Raw genomic sequence first — 13,435 nt, forward strand, 5'->3', positions numbered from 1 at the left:
AAAGTTTTTTCTAATATATCAAAAGGCCTGCTTTAGTGACATGCTATTCCCACCAGAAAATAACCCTAATAATACGTGTGTATCTCCTGTCGCTAACATGCTCAAGTTGACCAGCCAACTCATTTCCAAACCCGTGTGTGGACAAGTTATGTGTAGTATCTTGCAAAACAGAGCCAAGTGACTGCTAGTTAGCCTGCATCTGCCTGTCAGTTTACCAGTGCCCACTTCCTCCCTTGGGAGGGTGGGCAGGGCAGAGACCCTGAAATGGTAATGAGGAATTAACCAATCACCAACTTTCCAAGCAGCACCACTCTCCCTGTGACCCAGATGGTTTTTACCTTTAGAAACACAAACAATCCACATACCCATATATAAAATTTTTTTGTTTTTACATTTAAATATAAAAATACTACTCTGCTTTTTGTTATAAAGGAGGGCCAAGCAATAAGAACCTTTTCTTTTTTTAAGGTAGGGATATCCATCAGTTTACTCTGAGCTTTTTGCTGAGGGGAGGGCATTTAGCCCCAAGCAAGGGAAGTGTGGCCTGAGAGGAGGGCATTTCCTTCCCTGATCTCCAACCTCTATTTTCTCTAATTCCCACATGTTGGTTATCTCTTCCAACTTTTCCACCAAGGGAAGTCCTAACCTAGAGTACAGGTTTTCCCCTTTCAGCTAACCTGAAGAAAAAGCCCTCCCCCTCCAGCAGACATGCTCCAGCCGGGATAGCTATGCCTACTGGACAAGCTTACCCCATTAAGTGGAAGTAGTGGTTACGCCCCTCCCTGCCCACTAGTGCACTAGAAAGCTTCAGTGCACTAGAAAGCTTCAGTGATAGGGGGGAAAAGAGGAGGGTGGGTGAAAAGATTAAAAACTTGACCCCTCTATCTTGGCCAAAGAAAACAAGATTAACTGGGCATGAGGAATAAAAAAAAAAGACCTTGATATTCCACCCATTTGAGTTACAACTGGGGCAATTGGGAGAGGGGGGAAGATTTGGAGTGGGATGGAGAACCAGAGGGGCTCAATGGTCTAGTCCATTTAGTTTTTGTACTGGAAGGGCTCATCGCCAGTTTCATTGAGAAGACACGTGCGGATGAGGGCTTCTGTCACCGAGAAGGGGTTGCAGTTTGCAGAGGGTCGCAGTAGCCCTTCTCCTGGCCAACAGTCCGGGGAATGCGGATGCTGGCACTACGGTTGGCTACACCAGCAGGAAAGCCGTTGATGTTGGAGGTTTCGTGGAATCCAGTTAGGCTCCGGGCATTGTCCGGGCCCCCCTTGGGATCGCAGGCGCGAATGTGGTACCGGTGCTGCTTGCTTAGTTTCTCGATGGCCTCCTCAATGTACTTCAAACCATCCTCCTCCCGCATGGCCTTGGTGCTGAAGGTGGTATGGCAGCCTGCACCATTCCAGTTCCCAGGAATGGGCTTGGCATCAAAGGTTGCTATCACTTCAAAGTCTTCACAGACTCGTATTTATTATCTTTTAAGAGTAATTATTATATAAATTTGGTTGGTATAATGGTAAATGTTACATGAGGTAAATTTGATTACACATTTTTAAAAAAATTTATATTTAAACTCATTGGGGCTTTATAAAGTAGATATTTTTTAAAGCATTTGATTTTAGAAAACCATGGAAGGAAAGTCTACTCTTACTTAACACTTTCTAACTAAATTACTAATTTCTATTTTTTTCTTTCTCCATATTAAACAAAGGAATATCATTAAAATATAGGGCCTTATTTGAAAATGTAACATAGGCATTTAGGGGGTTGTCTCAATGCTCCTTTACAGAATGGAATTCACTTTGACCATGACTCCTTGCTTAAACAATAACTGCACATTTTATGTGTGTTCATTTTTGTTCCTACCTCTACCATCAGAAATGTTCCTTGTCCTCTAAATGGACCCTAATAGCTGTGATTATAGTCTCTGGAAAAACAGCCAACTCCCCGCACCACCACTTTGTTCTTGCTCCAAGTGAAAGAATTTGTGTTAATACAACATCATATTTTAAAGTTGGATCGTATCTTATTTGTATGTGTTTTCTCCATCTTCTAGATGTCTTTTATTCACTAAGTGTTTCTCTCTGATCTGACCTCCTACTCTACTGTTTCCTTGAGCCATGTTATTCATGCTGGATTTGGGAACCCTTCTACTGCTGAACAATTTTCTACTCCTCCCCAAGCCTAGCTTTCATTATTGTTGGGCTAAGATCCCCTGCTGTGAATGGGTTTAAAACTCACATGCATCCTTACCTCTTTAACTTGCCCTTTCTCCTCCTAGGCAGCGAACCTCCCATGCCCACCCTCAGGCAAATACCCCTAGTTCTCTTTTCCTGTGGCTGGTGGAATAATTACCTAGTTTGTCCAAATTTCCCAAGTGAAGAGGAGCAGAAGGGCTGTTCTGGTCCTTGCTCACCACTGTCACCACTAAGCCACATCATAATTCTCAATTTTCTTCATTTGATATCTCATCATGTTGCTCACTCCAAATCCTCTTCACCCTCACCCTCTAAGGCTCACACCTTCTTGGATATAAGCTCCTGGATCCCTCTTTTCTTTTCATTCCAACCCTGGCTTTTGTCCTTCTCAGCCGTAGATGACCTGCCTGAAACCTGGATGTATCTTCTGTTCTTCGATGCACTGACTTTGTGCCACTTCACATCTGTTACCATTAGGACAAGGGGCCTCTGTACCTCCTTCCTAGATGGCATTCCATAACTCTGAGATCTTAAACTTTGCTTCCTTTCTCTAGATTAGTGGTTCTCAAGCTCTGCCATGCATCAGAATAACCTGCAGGGCTTGTTAAAAGATGGATCGCTTGGGCTCGGCACCTGTAGCTCAGAGGCTAGGGCACCAGCCGCATACACTGGGGCTGGCCGGTTCAAATCCAGCCCCGGCCTGCCAAACAACAATGACAACTACAACCAAAAAATAGCCGGGCGTTGTGGCAGATGCCTGTAGTCCCAGCTACTTACGAGGCTGAGGCAAGAGAATCACTTAAGCCCAAGAGTTGGAGGTTGCTGTGAGCTGTGACACCATGCCACTCTACCGAGGGTGACATAACCTTTGTCTCAAAAAAAATGAAAAAAGATGCATTGCTTGGGACCTGTCCCAGAGTTCTGATTTGGTAGGTCCTGAGAATTTACATTTCCAACAAATTCCCAGTTGATTTGGATGCTGCTCTTCAGGGGCCATACTTTGAGAACCATTGCTGTAGACCCCTCTTAGTTCTTTAACTTCAGTTTCCTCTTCTCCCTTCTTTTTATTGAGCCTAGCACATTGCCTTGCCAATATCTTACCCTTTGTTAACTTTCCCTTCTCACCCGCTCTGTCAGCTCTCTGCTGCGTACATTTAACTTTGTTCTTGCCCTACCTGTGCAGGGCTATAAGTTACTGTACACTTCCTCGTGTACCATGCAATTAGCCAACCCAGAATAATCTATGTATTCTGTTTTTCCCAGTTCTACTTTAGACCAGCATGCTGACTTGGCTTACTACAGTTCATACTATCTAACTTCATCTGGGTACTTGATAATAAGTTGCCCACTACTGAACAATTTTTTCCCCAAATATAGTAGACCTCCATAGTTGACCATCTCCCTACATTGACCACCCCCTTAAGTTGACCTAATTTTTATAGACTGGATGTGCAACACATGTATATATCAGTACAATAAGCTTACTTCCGGGTGGCGCATGTGGCTCAAGGAGTAGGGCGCCAGCCCCGCATAACAGAGGTGGCGGGTTCAAACCTGACCCCGGCCAAAAACTGCAACAACAAGAAGAACAAAAATAAATAAGCTTACTTCTGTCTGTTGACCATGTTACAGTCCTTTGGGTGGTGACCTTACAGAGGTGCTACTGTATTGTACCAGAAAAGCCAAGACACAGAATGTCTGCTGTGTTACGGCTGATCAAACTAACCTCATGATCCCACTTTGTTGCCCGCCACTGACATACCACATGAGTGTACCTTTGACCTAAGTGTTGCCAATTGGCAGCGGGTTAGAGTCTCCTGAGATGGCCTAGAAAAGGAGCCATGGAATGACTAAGGTGAACCTTAGAGAAGAGAAAGCAGATAGCACAGGCCACAAAGTTGCAGAATTGTTAGATTTATATTATATTTTCATCTTATAGGAAAACCCAGGGTATTTTCAGTCTGTGCTGTGGACTTTATGGAAGGATATAGGAGGTGCAGTTATTGGACTTTGTGTTTCCCAGAGCTACAGAAGGATAGTGAGGTCATTCATTCCTGTGCTCTGCCTTCAAACTGGACAAGCCCAATGATTGTCGACCTTATGTTTACAACCTGCAAGAGAATTTCAAATTCTTTGTGCTTCATGTTATCTATGTGAGTAAAGCCTGCATATACAAAATCTGATTTTTGATAGAGCTATAAGGCTCATTAGCACCTTGCACAATTTTATGACAACAATGCAAAATATCAAGATGATAGAGTAGGTAACATACCAAACCTCTGGGTGTGGAATATCATTGTGATAGTCTTTCAGATACAACTATGTCATATTTTAAATGCCGTGGCCTCCTCAGCATGAGAAATTATATATATTGTGTTATATTTTAAATCTTCCCTGAAAGGCAAACTTGGCCACCTAACAATCTCTTTCATATAATTATACCAGATTATGAAGCAGTAAAATGCAAATATTATAATGACTAAATCTCTACCCCACAAGTTCGAAATCAGGAAAGTCTTCTGATTTATGGGACATAGAAGCAACTCTAACTCTTTGATGGCTGGTTTAGGTGACGTGCTGAGGAGTCACAAAAAGCAGACACTTTTGAGAATCATGCTGGTTTCTTCCCCACTGAATGTGGCTGGATCTCACTGGAAATGTACAGGACTGAAAGCAATTGCACTTGTGCATATTTTGCAGGCAGTGTTCTTTGCTTTGTATGTTTTTATAGACTCTTCTTAATGTCCTTACACATTCATGTAGGTGAAAAAAGAGGAATTTAATTGGAATTTACCAATGTGCTGGGATATCCTGCCAAACACGTCAGTCATGTTAGCTGATGCCTGATGTAGTGGTAAATATAATAATATAAATATGGTTGGTCAAACAATCACATATTCATCAAATGTGCAGGTAGGTGGGCCGGGCACTGTAGCTCATGCTTGTAATCCCACCATTCTGGGAGGCCGAGGCAGGTGAATTGCCTGAGCTCGCTGGTTTGAGACCAGCCTGAGCATGAGACCCCCATCTCTAAAAATAGCCAGGCTTTGTGGCGGGCGCCTGTAATCCCAGCTACTCAGCAGGCTGAGGCAAGAGAATCGCTTGAGCCCAAGAGTTTGAGGTTGCTGTGAGCTATGATGCCAAGGCATTCTACTAAAGGCAACTCTGTCTCAAAAAAAAAAAAAAGTGCAGATAGGTTTCCATTTGCTTTCCTATGGCTTTTCCTCTGGGCAAAAGTCATGACCTTAAAAAAAGAAAATAATGATCTGCTTATATTGATGAAGTTCTAAAGTTAGACCTCTTAAAGAATTGCTTAATTATGTATTTCTTCTGGGTTACTCATTATTTCTGTTTCATGTGATGAAAGAAACTTAATACTTAACTTAATTCTGGTGGAATCTGCAGATGTGCTAAGAGACTGATTTTCATGTAGTTTGGTTTTTTTTTGCAGTTTTTGGCCGGGGCTGGGTTTGAACCCACCACCTCCGGCATATGGGGCCAGCACCTTACTCCTTTGAGCTACAGGCACTGCCTTTTTTTTTTTTTTAATTAAGTTTATTATTATTTTTTATTTTTTATTTTTTTGTTGTTGCAGTTTGACCAGGGCCAGGTTTGAACTCGCCACTCTCAATATATGGCACCACAGGGATCTACAAGTAGACCTGCCATTTGATATTGCAATTCCTCTACTAGGTGTCTATCCAAAAAACCAAAAATCACTTTATAGCAAAGATATTTGCACCAGATTGTTCACTGCAGCTCAATTCATAATAGCCAAGTCATGAAAGAAGCCCAAGTGCCCATCAACCCATGAATGGATTAATAAATTGTGGTACATGTATACCATGGAATATTATGCAGCCTTAAAAAAAGATGGAGACTTTACCTCTTTTACATTTACATGGATGGAGCTGGAACATATCCTACTTAGTAAACTATCTCAATAATGGAAGGAAAAATATCCAATGTACTCGGTACTATTATGAAACCAATTTACAATCATTCACACTTTCATATGAAAAATATATCACAACTACGGCCCAGGATGGAGAAGGGAGTGGGGGGGTCTGGGAGGGAAGGGAAGAGGTCAGATTGAGGGAGGATGAATGGTGGGATCACACCTATGGTGCATATTGCAAGGGTACATGTTGGATCTATTAAATATAGAGTACAAATGTCTTAACACAGTAATTAAGTAAACGAGAAGATGTATATATTAACCAGTGAGATGTAAGTGTCCCTAATTGTATATGAAATCAGCATATTGTACCCCATAAATGCATTAATGTAAAAAAAAATAATAAAGCTAATTATTTCATTTTTTTTCAAAAAAAAAAAAATATATGGCACCGGCACCCCACCCATTGAGCCACAGGCAACCCCCTTGATGTAGTTTTGTTACGTATTTATAGATACTTTGTGATTAGGGTGCTTCCCAGTTATATTAAAAAATGCTTATTTCTGGGCGGCACCTGTGGCTCAGTGAGCAGGGCGCCGGCCCCATATACCGAGGGTGGCGGGTTCAAACCCGGTCCCAGCCAAACTGCAACAACAAAAAAAAAATAGCCGGGCGTTGTGGCAGGCGCCTGTAGTCCCAGCTACTCGGGAGGCTGAGGCAGGAGAATCGCTTAAGCCCAGGAGTTGGAGGTTGCTGTGAGCTGTGTGACGCCACGGCACTCTACCGAGGGCGATAAAGTGAAACTCTTGTCTCTACAAAAAAAAAAAATGCTTATTTCTGTTTTTTTTTTTTGTAGAGACAGTGTCTCACTTTATGGCCCTCGGTAGAGGGCCATGGCATCACACAGCTCACAGCAACCTCCAACTCCTGGGCTTAAGCGATTCCCCTGCCTCAGCCTCCCGAGTAGCTGGGACTACAGGCGCCCGCCACAACGCCCAGCTATTTTTTGGTTGCAGTTCAGATGGGGCCAAGTTATTAGAAGTATCATAAACGTTATAAATTATGGAAAAATCTATTTAATTGTTAATTCCAAAAGAATCAATCTAACTAAAATGCAAAATAAAAAATCAATGAGATATTTTGATTCTCAGTTTGGTAAATTTTTTCCCTTTTTAAAATTAAAAAAAAATGTGGCTCAAGCGGCTAAAGCGCCAGCCACATACACCTAAGCTGGCGGGTTCAAATCCAGCTCGGGCCCAGCAAACAACAATGACGGCTGGAACCAAAAAATAGCCAGGTATTGTGGCAGGCGCCTGTAGTCCCAGCTACTTGGGAGGCAGAGGCAGGAGAATCACTTGAGCCCAGGAGTTGGAGGTTGCTGTGAGCTGTGATGCCATAGCACTCTACCCAGGGTGACAGCTTGAGGCTCTGTCTCAAAAAAAAAAAAATAAAATAAAAAATAAATGTATTTTAAAATGAGATAAGGTTTTGCTATGTTGCCCAGGCTGATTTCTAACTCTTGGACTCAAGTAATCCTCCTGAGTAAGTAGCTGGCATTATAGGAATATACCACAGTATCTGGCTACAGTTTAAATTTTTAAAAGATAGATAATATTCAGTTTTGACAGGAGGCATAAGGAAATGGGCATTGTTGGTGGAAAAATAAATTCATACTTTCTTGGTAGAAGGAATTTGGTAATATATTTTAAAAGTACAAGCCATCTGGGCGGCGCTTGTGGCTCAAAGGAGTAGGGCACCGGCCCCATATACCAGAGGTGGCAGGTTCAAACCCAGCCCCAGCCAAAAACTACAAAAAAAAAAAAAACTACAAGTCATTTTACCCAGAAATTCCAATTTTAGGAAGTTATTCTAAGGAACTAATTGGGTAAGTATACAAAGGAGAGGGATTTTTGTTCATTGCTTAAGTTGGCAAAAACAAAACAAAACTGGAAATCAACTAAAAGTCTGACTAGAGGGCGGCACCTGTGGCTCAGTTGGTAGGGCGCCAGCCCCATATACCGAGGGTGACGGGTTCAAGCCCGGCCGCGGCCAAACTGCAACCAAAAAGCCGGGCATTGTGGCAGGCGCCTGTAGTCCCAGCTACTTGGGAGGCTGAGGCAAGAGAATCGCTTAAGCCCAGGAGTTGGAGGTTGCTGTGAGCTGTGTGAGGCCATGGCACTCTACCGAGGGCCATAAAGTGAGACTCTGTCTCTACGAAAAAAAAAAAGTCTGACTAGAAGATCAGTAACCTATTGTGCAAACAATGCAGTACAGTGGCTAGTCATTTAAATGAATGTTGTAGATCCATATAATCATATATAGAAATATCTGTATGAAATTTTTTTTTTTTGGTAGAGACAGAGTCTCCCTTTACCACCCTTGGTAGAGTGCCATGATGTCACAGGGCTCACAGCAACCTCCAGCTCTTGGGCTTATGCTATTCTCCTGCCTCAGCCTCCCAAGCAGCTGGGACTACAAGCGCTCACCACAACGCCCAGCTATTTTTTTGTTGCAGTTTGGCCAGGGCTGGATTTGAACCCGTCACCCTCGGTATACGGAGCTGGTGCCCTACTCACTGAGCCACAGGCACCGCCCTGTATGAAATATTTAAAATATACAAGCCAGTAATAGAATAGTATACCATTTTTGCAAAATAGATCTGTATATGTGTGTAGAAAACAGTTTTGGGGTTGGGCAGTATAATCCTAGCATGTGGGGAGGCTGAGGTAGGAGGATCACTTGAGGCCAGGAGTTTGAGACAAGCCTAGGCAACGTAGCAAGACCCTGACTCTACAAAAACTAGAAATATTAGCCAAATGTGGCGATGTGCTCCTGTAGTCCAAGCTACTCAGGAGTCTAAAGCAGGAGGATCCCTCGGGCCTAGGAGTTTGAGGTTACTGTGAGCTATGATGATGACACTGCATTTTTCACTGCAGAATGAGGCCCTGTCTCAAAAACAAAACCCCAAAATAATAATAACCTAGAAACCTATTTTAAAACCCAGCTACTAGGCAGTTTACAATGTTCGCCTCTGGAATTGAGGAGCGGGGTTCATGAGGAACTTCTGCTTTTACTCTATGTGTTATTAATATATAATGTTTTACAATAAGCATGTATGCTTTTATATTAAATAAAGATATTTCCATTTTCTATTATAAATGCAACTTGCAGGCTACGGAGCAGATCTGGCCAGACTCCAGTACCTGATTCAAGCTCTGGCACTGCTTGTCCTGGTGGGTCAGTGAGCTGCTGATAAGCCACTCTGTTTCCTCATTGGATTCTGCATCTCAAGCCCACATAACTGTCACTATTATTTATTATTTTAAGACTCCCACAATATACCAAGATCCCGCCCCCAACCAGGAGATTCACAGCAATTTCACTGATCTGAGAAACTCCTGTTAACAGTCTCCACAGTTACTTTGCATTTTGTATAACCCCAAGTCCTTGTCACCTGCATCTCTTTGACATGTCTTTACTTCCCAGGAATAGCAGTAATAAAAGGGTTTATAAAGCAGTTTAAACTTTGGACTGACTTTGCAAGGAGTTATATGACTTGCATATAACTAATGCAAGCACTAATAATGTTGCTTCAAGATCTAAGCAGCCTTCCAAATCCCATCGCTGCTGTAGTTGCCTGAATAGGAAGGGAATGTCAGATTAAAGCTCTGGGGCATGTAAGATCCTTGTTGGACCTCTGTGTTAGCTTTCAAAGAAAGCACTCTCGATAGTGATGAGAACAGCATGGTACTGGTACAAAAACAGAGAGGTAGATGTATGGAACAGAATAGAAAACCAAGAGATAAATCCAGCTACTTCCCGCTATTTGATCCTTGACAAGCCAATTAAAAACATTCAGTGGGGGAAAAGATTCCCTATTTAACAAATGGTGCTGGGTGAACTGGCTGGCAACCTGTAGAAGACTGAAACTGGACCCACACCTTTCACCATTAACTAAGATAAACTCTCACTGGATTAAAGATTTAAACTTAAGAAATGAAACTATAAAAATATTAGAAGAGAGTGCAGGAAAAACTCTTAAAGAAATCGGTCTGTGCGAGTATTTTATGAGGAGGACCCCCCAACCCCCGGGCAATTGAAGCAGCTTCAAAAATACACTACTGGGGCCTGATCAAATTAAAAAGCTTCTGCACAGCCAAGAACACAGTATGTAAAGCAAGCAGACAGCCCTCAGAATGGGAGAAGACATTTGCGGGTTATGTCTCCGACAAAGGTTTAATAATCAGAATCCACAGAGAACTCAAACATATAAGCAAGAAAAGGACAAGTGATCCCATCGCAGGCTGGGCAAGGGACTTGAAGAGAAACTTCTCCGAAGAAGACAGGCGCATGGCCTACAGATACATGAAAAAATGCTCATCATCCTTAATCATCAGAGAAATGCAAATCAAAACTACTTTGAGATATCATCTAACTCCAGTAAGATTAGCCCATATCAAAAAATCCCAAGACCAGAGATGTTGGCGTGGCTGTGGAGAAAAGGGAACACTTCTACACTGCTGGTGGGAATGCAAATTAATACATTCCTTTTGGAAAGATGTTTGTAGAACACTTAGAAATCTAAAAATAGATCTGCCATTCAATGCTATAATTCCTCTACTAGGTATATACCCAGAAGACCAAAAATCACATTATAACAAAGATATTTGTACCAGAATGTTTATTGCAGACCAATTCATAATTGCTAAGTCATGGAAAAAAGCACAAGTGCCCATCAGTCCACGAATGGATTAATAAATTGTGGTATATATACACCATGGAATATTATGCAGCCTTAAAGAAAGATGGAGACTTTACCTCTTTCATGTGTACATGGATGGAGCTGGAACATATTCTTCTTAGTAAAGTATGTCAAGAATGGAAGAAAAAGTATCCAATGTATTCGGCCCTACTATGGAACTAATTTATGGCTTTCAGATGAAAGCTGTAACCCAGTTATAACCTAAGAATATGGAGAAGGGGGAGAGGAAGGGGAGGGAGGGGGAGGATGGGCGGAAGGAGGGTGATTGGTGGGATTACACCTGCAGTGCATCTTACAAGGGTACATGTGAAACTTAGTAAATGTAGAATATAAATGTCTTAACACAATAACTAAGAAAATGCCAGGAAGGCTATGTTAACCAGTGTGATGAAAATATGTCAAATGGTCTATAAAACCAGTGTATGGTGCCCCATGATCGCATTAATGTACACAGCTATGATTTAATAATAATAATAATTTAAAAAGCCAAAAAAAAATAAAAAAAAAAAGAAAGCACTTATCTGAGTTCACACTTCTTTACTCGATTTGCACTCGATTCAATATGCACTCGATTTGAGGACTGCATGGGTTCCCGGGTCAGTGACACTGATAGTGTGTACGTAAAGTAGAAGGCATGGAAAAACTTTTCCCTGAATATCTAGGTGACACTATATAAAGTCTAAAATATGAGATAGTGGTTACATAACAGGCTGTGTGTGCATGTAAAATGTCTTTTTTTTTTTTTTATTGTTGGGGATTCATTGAGGGTACAATAAGCCAGGTTACACTGATTGCGATTGTTAGGTAAAATCCCTCTTGCAATCATGTCTTGCCCCCATAAAGTGTGACACACACTAAGGCCCCACTCCACTCCCTCCTTCCCTCTTTCTGCTTCCCCCCCCATAAGCTTAATTGTCATTAATTGTCCTCATATCAAAATTGAGTACATAGGATTCATGCTTCTCCATTCTTGTGATGCTTTACTAAGAATAATGTCTTCCACGTCCATCCAGGTTAATATGAAGGATGTAAAGTCTCCATTTTTTTTAATGGCTGAATAGTATTCCATGGTATACATATACCACAGCTTGTTAATCCATTCCTGGGTTGGTGGGCATTTAGGCTGTTTCCACATTTTGGCGATTGTAAATTGAGCTGCAATAAACAGTCTAGTACAAGTGTCCTTATGATAAGAGGATTTTTTTCCTTCTGGGTAGATGCCCAGTAATGGGATTGCAGGATCGAATGGGAGGTCTAGGTTGAGTGCTTTGAGGTTTCTCCTACTTCCTTCCAGAAAGGTTGTACTAGTTTGCAGTCCCACCAGCAGTGTAAAAGTGTTCCCTTCTCTCCACATCCACGCCAGCATCTGCAGTTTTGAGATTTTGTGATGTGGGCCATTCTCACTGGGGTTAGATGATATCTCAGGGTTGTTTTGATTTGCATTTCTCTAATATATAGAGATGATGAACATTTTTTCATGTGTTTGTTAGCCATTCGTCTGTCATCTTTAGAGAAAGTTCTATTCATGTCTCTTACCCGTTGATATATGGGATTGTTGGCTTTTTTCATGTGGATTAATTTGAGTTCTCTATAGATCCTAGTTATCAAGCTTTTGTCTGATTGAAAATATGCAAATATCCTTTCCCTTTCTCTTTGCTTTGGTTATCGTCTCCTTAGCTGTACAGAAGCTTTTCAGTTTAATGAAATCCCATTTGTTTATTTTTGTTGTTGTTGCAATTGCCATGGCAGTCTTCTTCATGAAGTCTTTCCCCAGGCCAATATCTTCCAGTGTTTTTCCTATGCTTTCTTTGAGGATTTTTATTGTTTCATGCCTTAAATTTAAGTCCTTTATCCATCTTGAATCAATTTTTGTGAGTGGGGAAAGGTGTGGGTCCAGTTTCAGTCTTTTATATGTAGACATCCAGTTCTCCCAACACCATTTATTGAATAGGGAGTCTTTCCCCCAAGGTATGTTCTTGTTTGGTTTATCGAAGATTAGGTGGTTGTAAGATGTTAGTTTCATTTCTTGGTTTTGAATTCGATTCCAAGTGTCTATGTCTCTGTTTTTGTGCCAGTACCATGCTGTCTTGAGCACTATGGCTTTGTAGTACAGACTAAAATCTGGTATGCTGATGCCCCCAGCTTTATTTTTGTTACAAAGAACTGCCTTAGCTATACGGGGTTTTTTCCGGTTCCATACAAAACGCAGAATCATTTTTTCCAAATCTTGAAAGTACGATGTTGGTATTTTGATAAGAATGGCATTGAATAGGTAGATTGCTTTGGGAAGTATAGACATTTTAACAATGTTGATTCTTCCCATCCATGAGCATGGTATGTTCTTCCATTTGTTAATATCCTCTGCTATTTCCTTTCTGAGGATTTCATAGTTTTCTTTATAGAGGTCCTTCACCTCCTTCGTTAGGTATATTCCTAGGTATTTCATTTTCTTTGAAACTATGGTAAAGGGAGTTGTGTCCTTAATTAGCTTCTCATCTTGACTGTTATTGGTGTATACAAAGGCTACTGACTTGAGGACATTGATTTTATATCCTGAAACATTGCTGTATTTT

General features: G+C 41.4%; 1 pseudogene; it reads right to left on the reverse strand.

The window, feature by feature from the left end:
- Nucleotides 1–877: 877 nt before the first annotated feature.
- On the reverse strand, nt 878–2,676 carry LOC128591364 (glutamine synthetase-like; annotated as a pseudogene).
- Between the last annotated feature and the right edge of the window lie 10,759 nt (nt 2,677–13,435).

This window comes from Nycticebus coucang, chromosome 1 (assembly GCF_027406575.1).
Source record: "Nycticebus coucang isolate mNycCou1 chromosome 1, mNycCou1.pri, whole genome shotgun sequence".
Taxonomy (NCBI): Eukaryota; Metazoa; Chordata; class Mammalia; order Primates; family Lorisidae; genus Nycticebus; species Nycticebus coucang.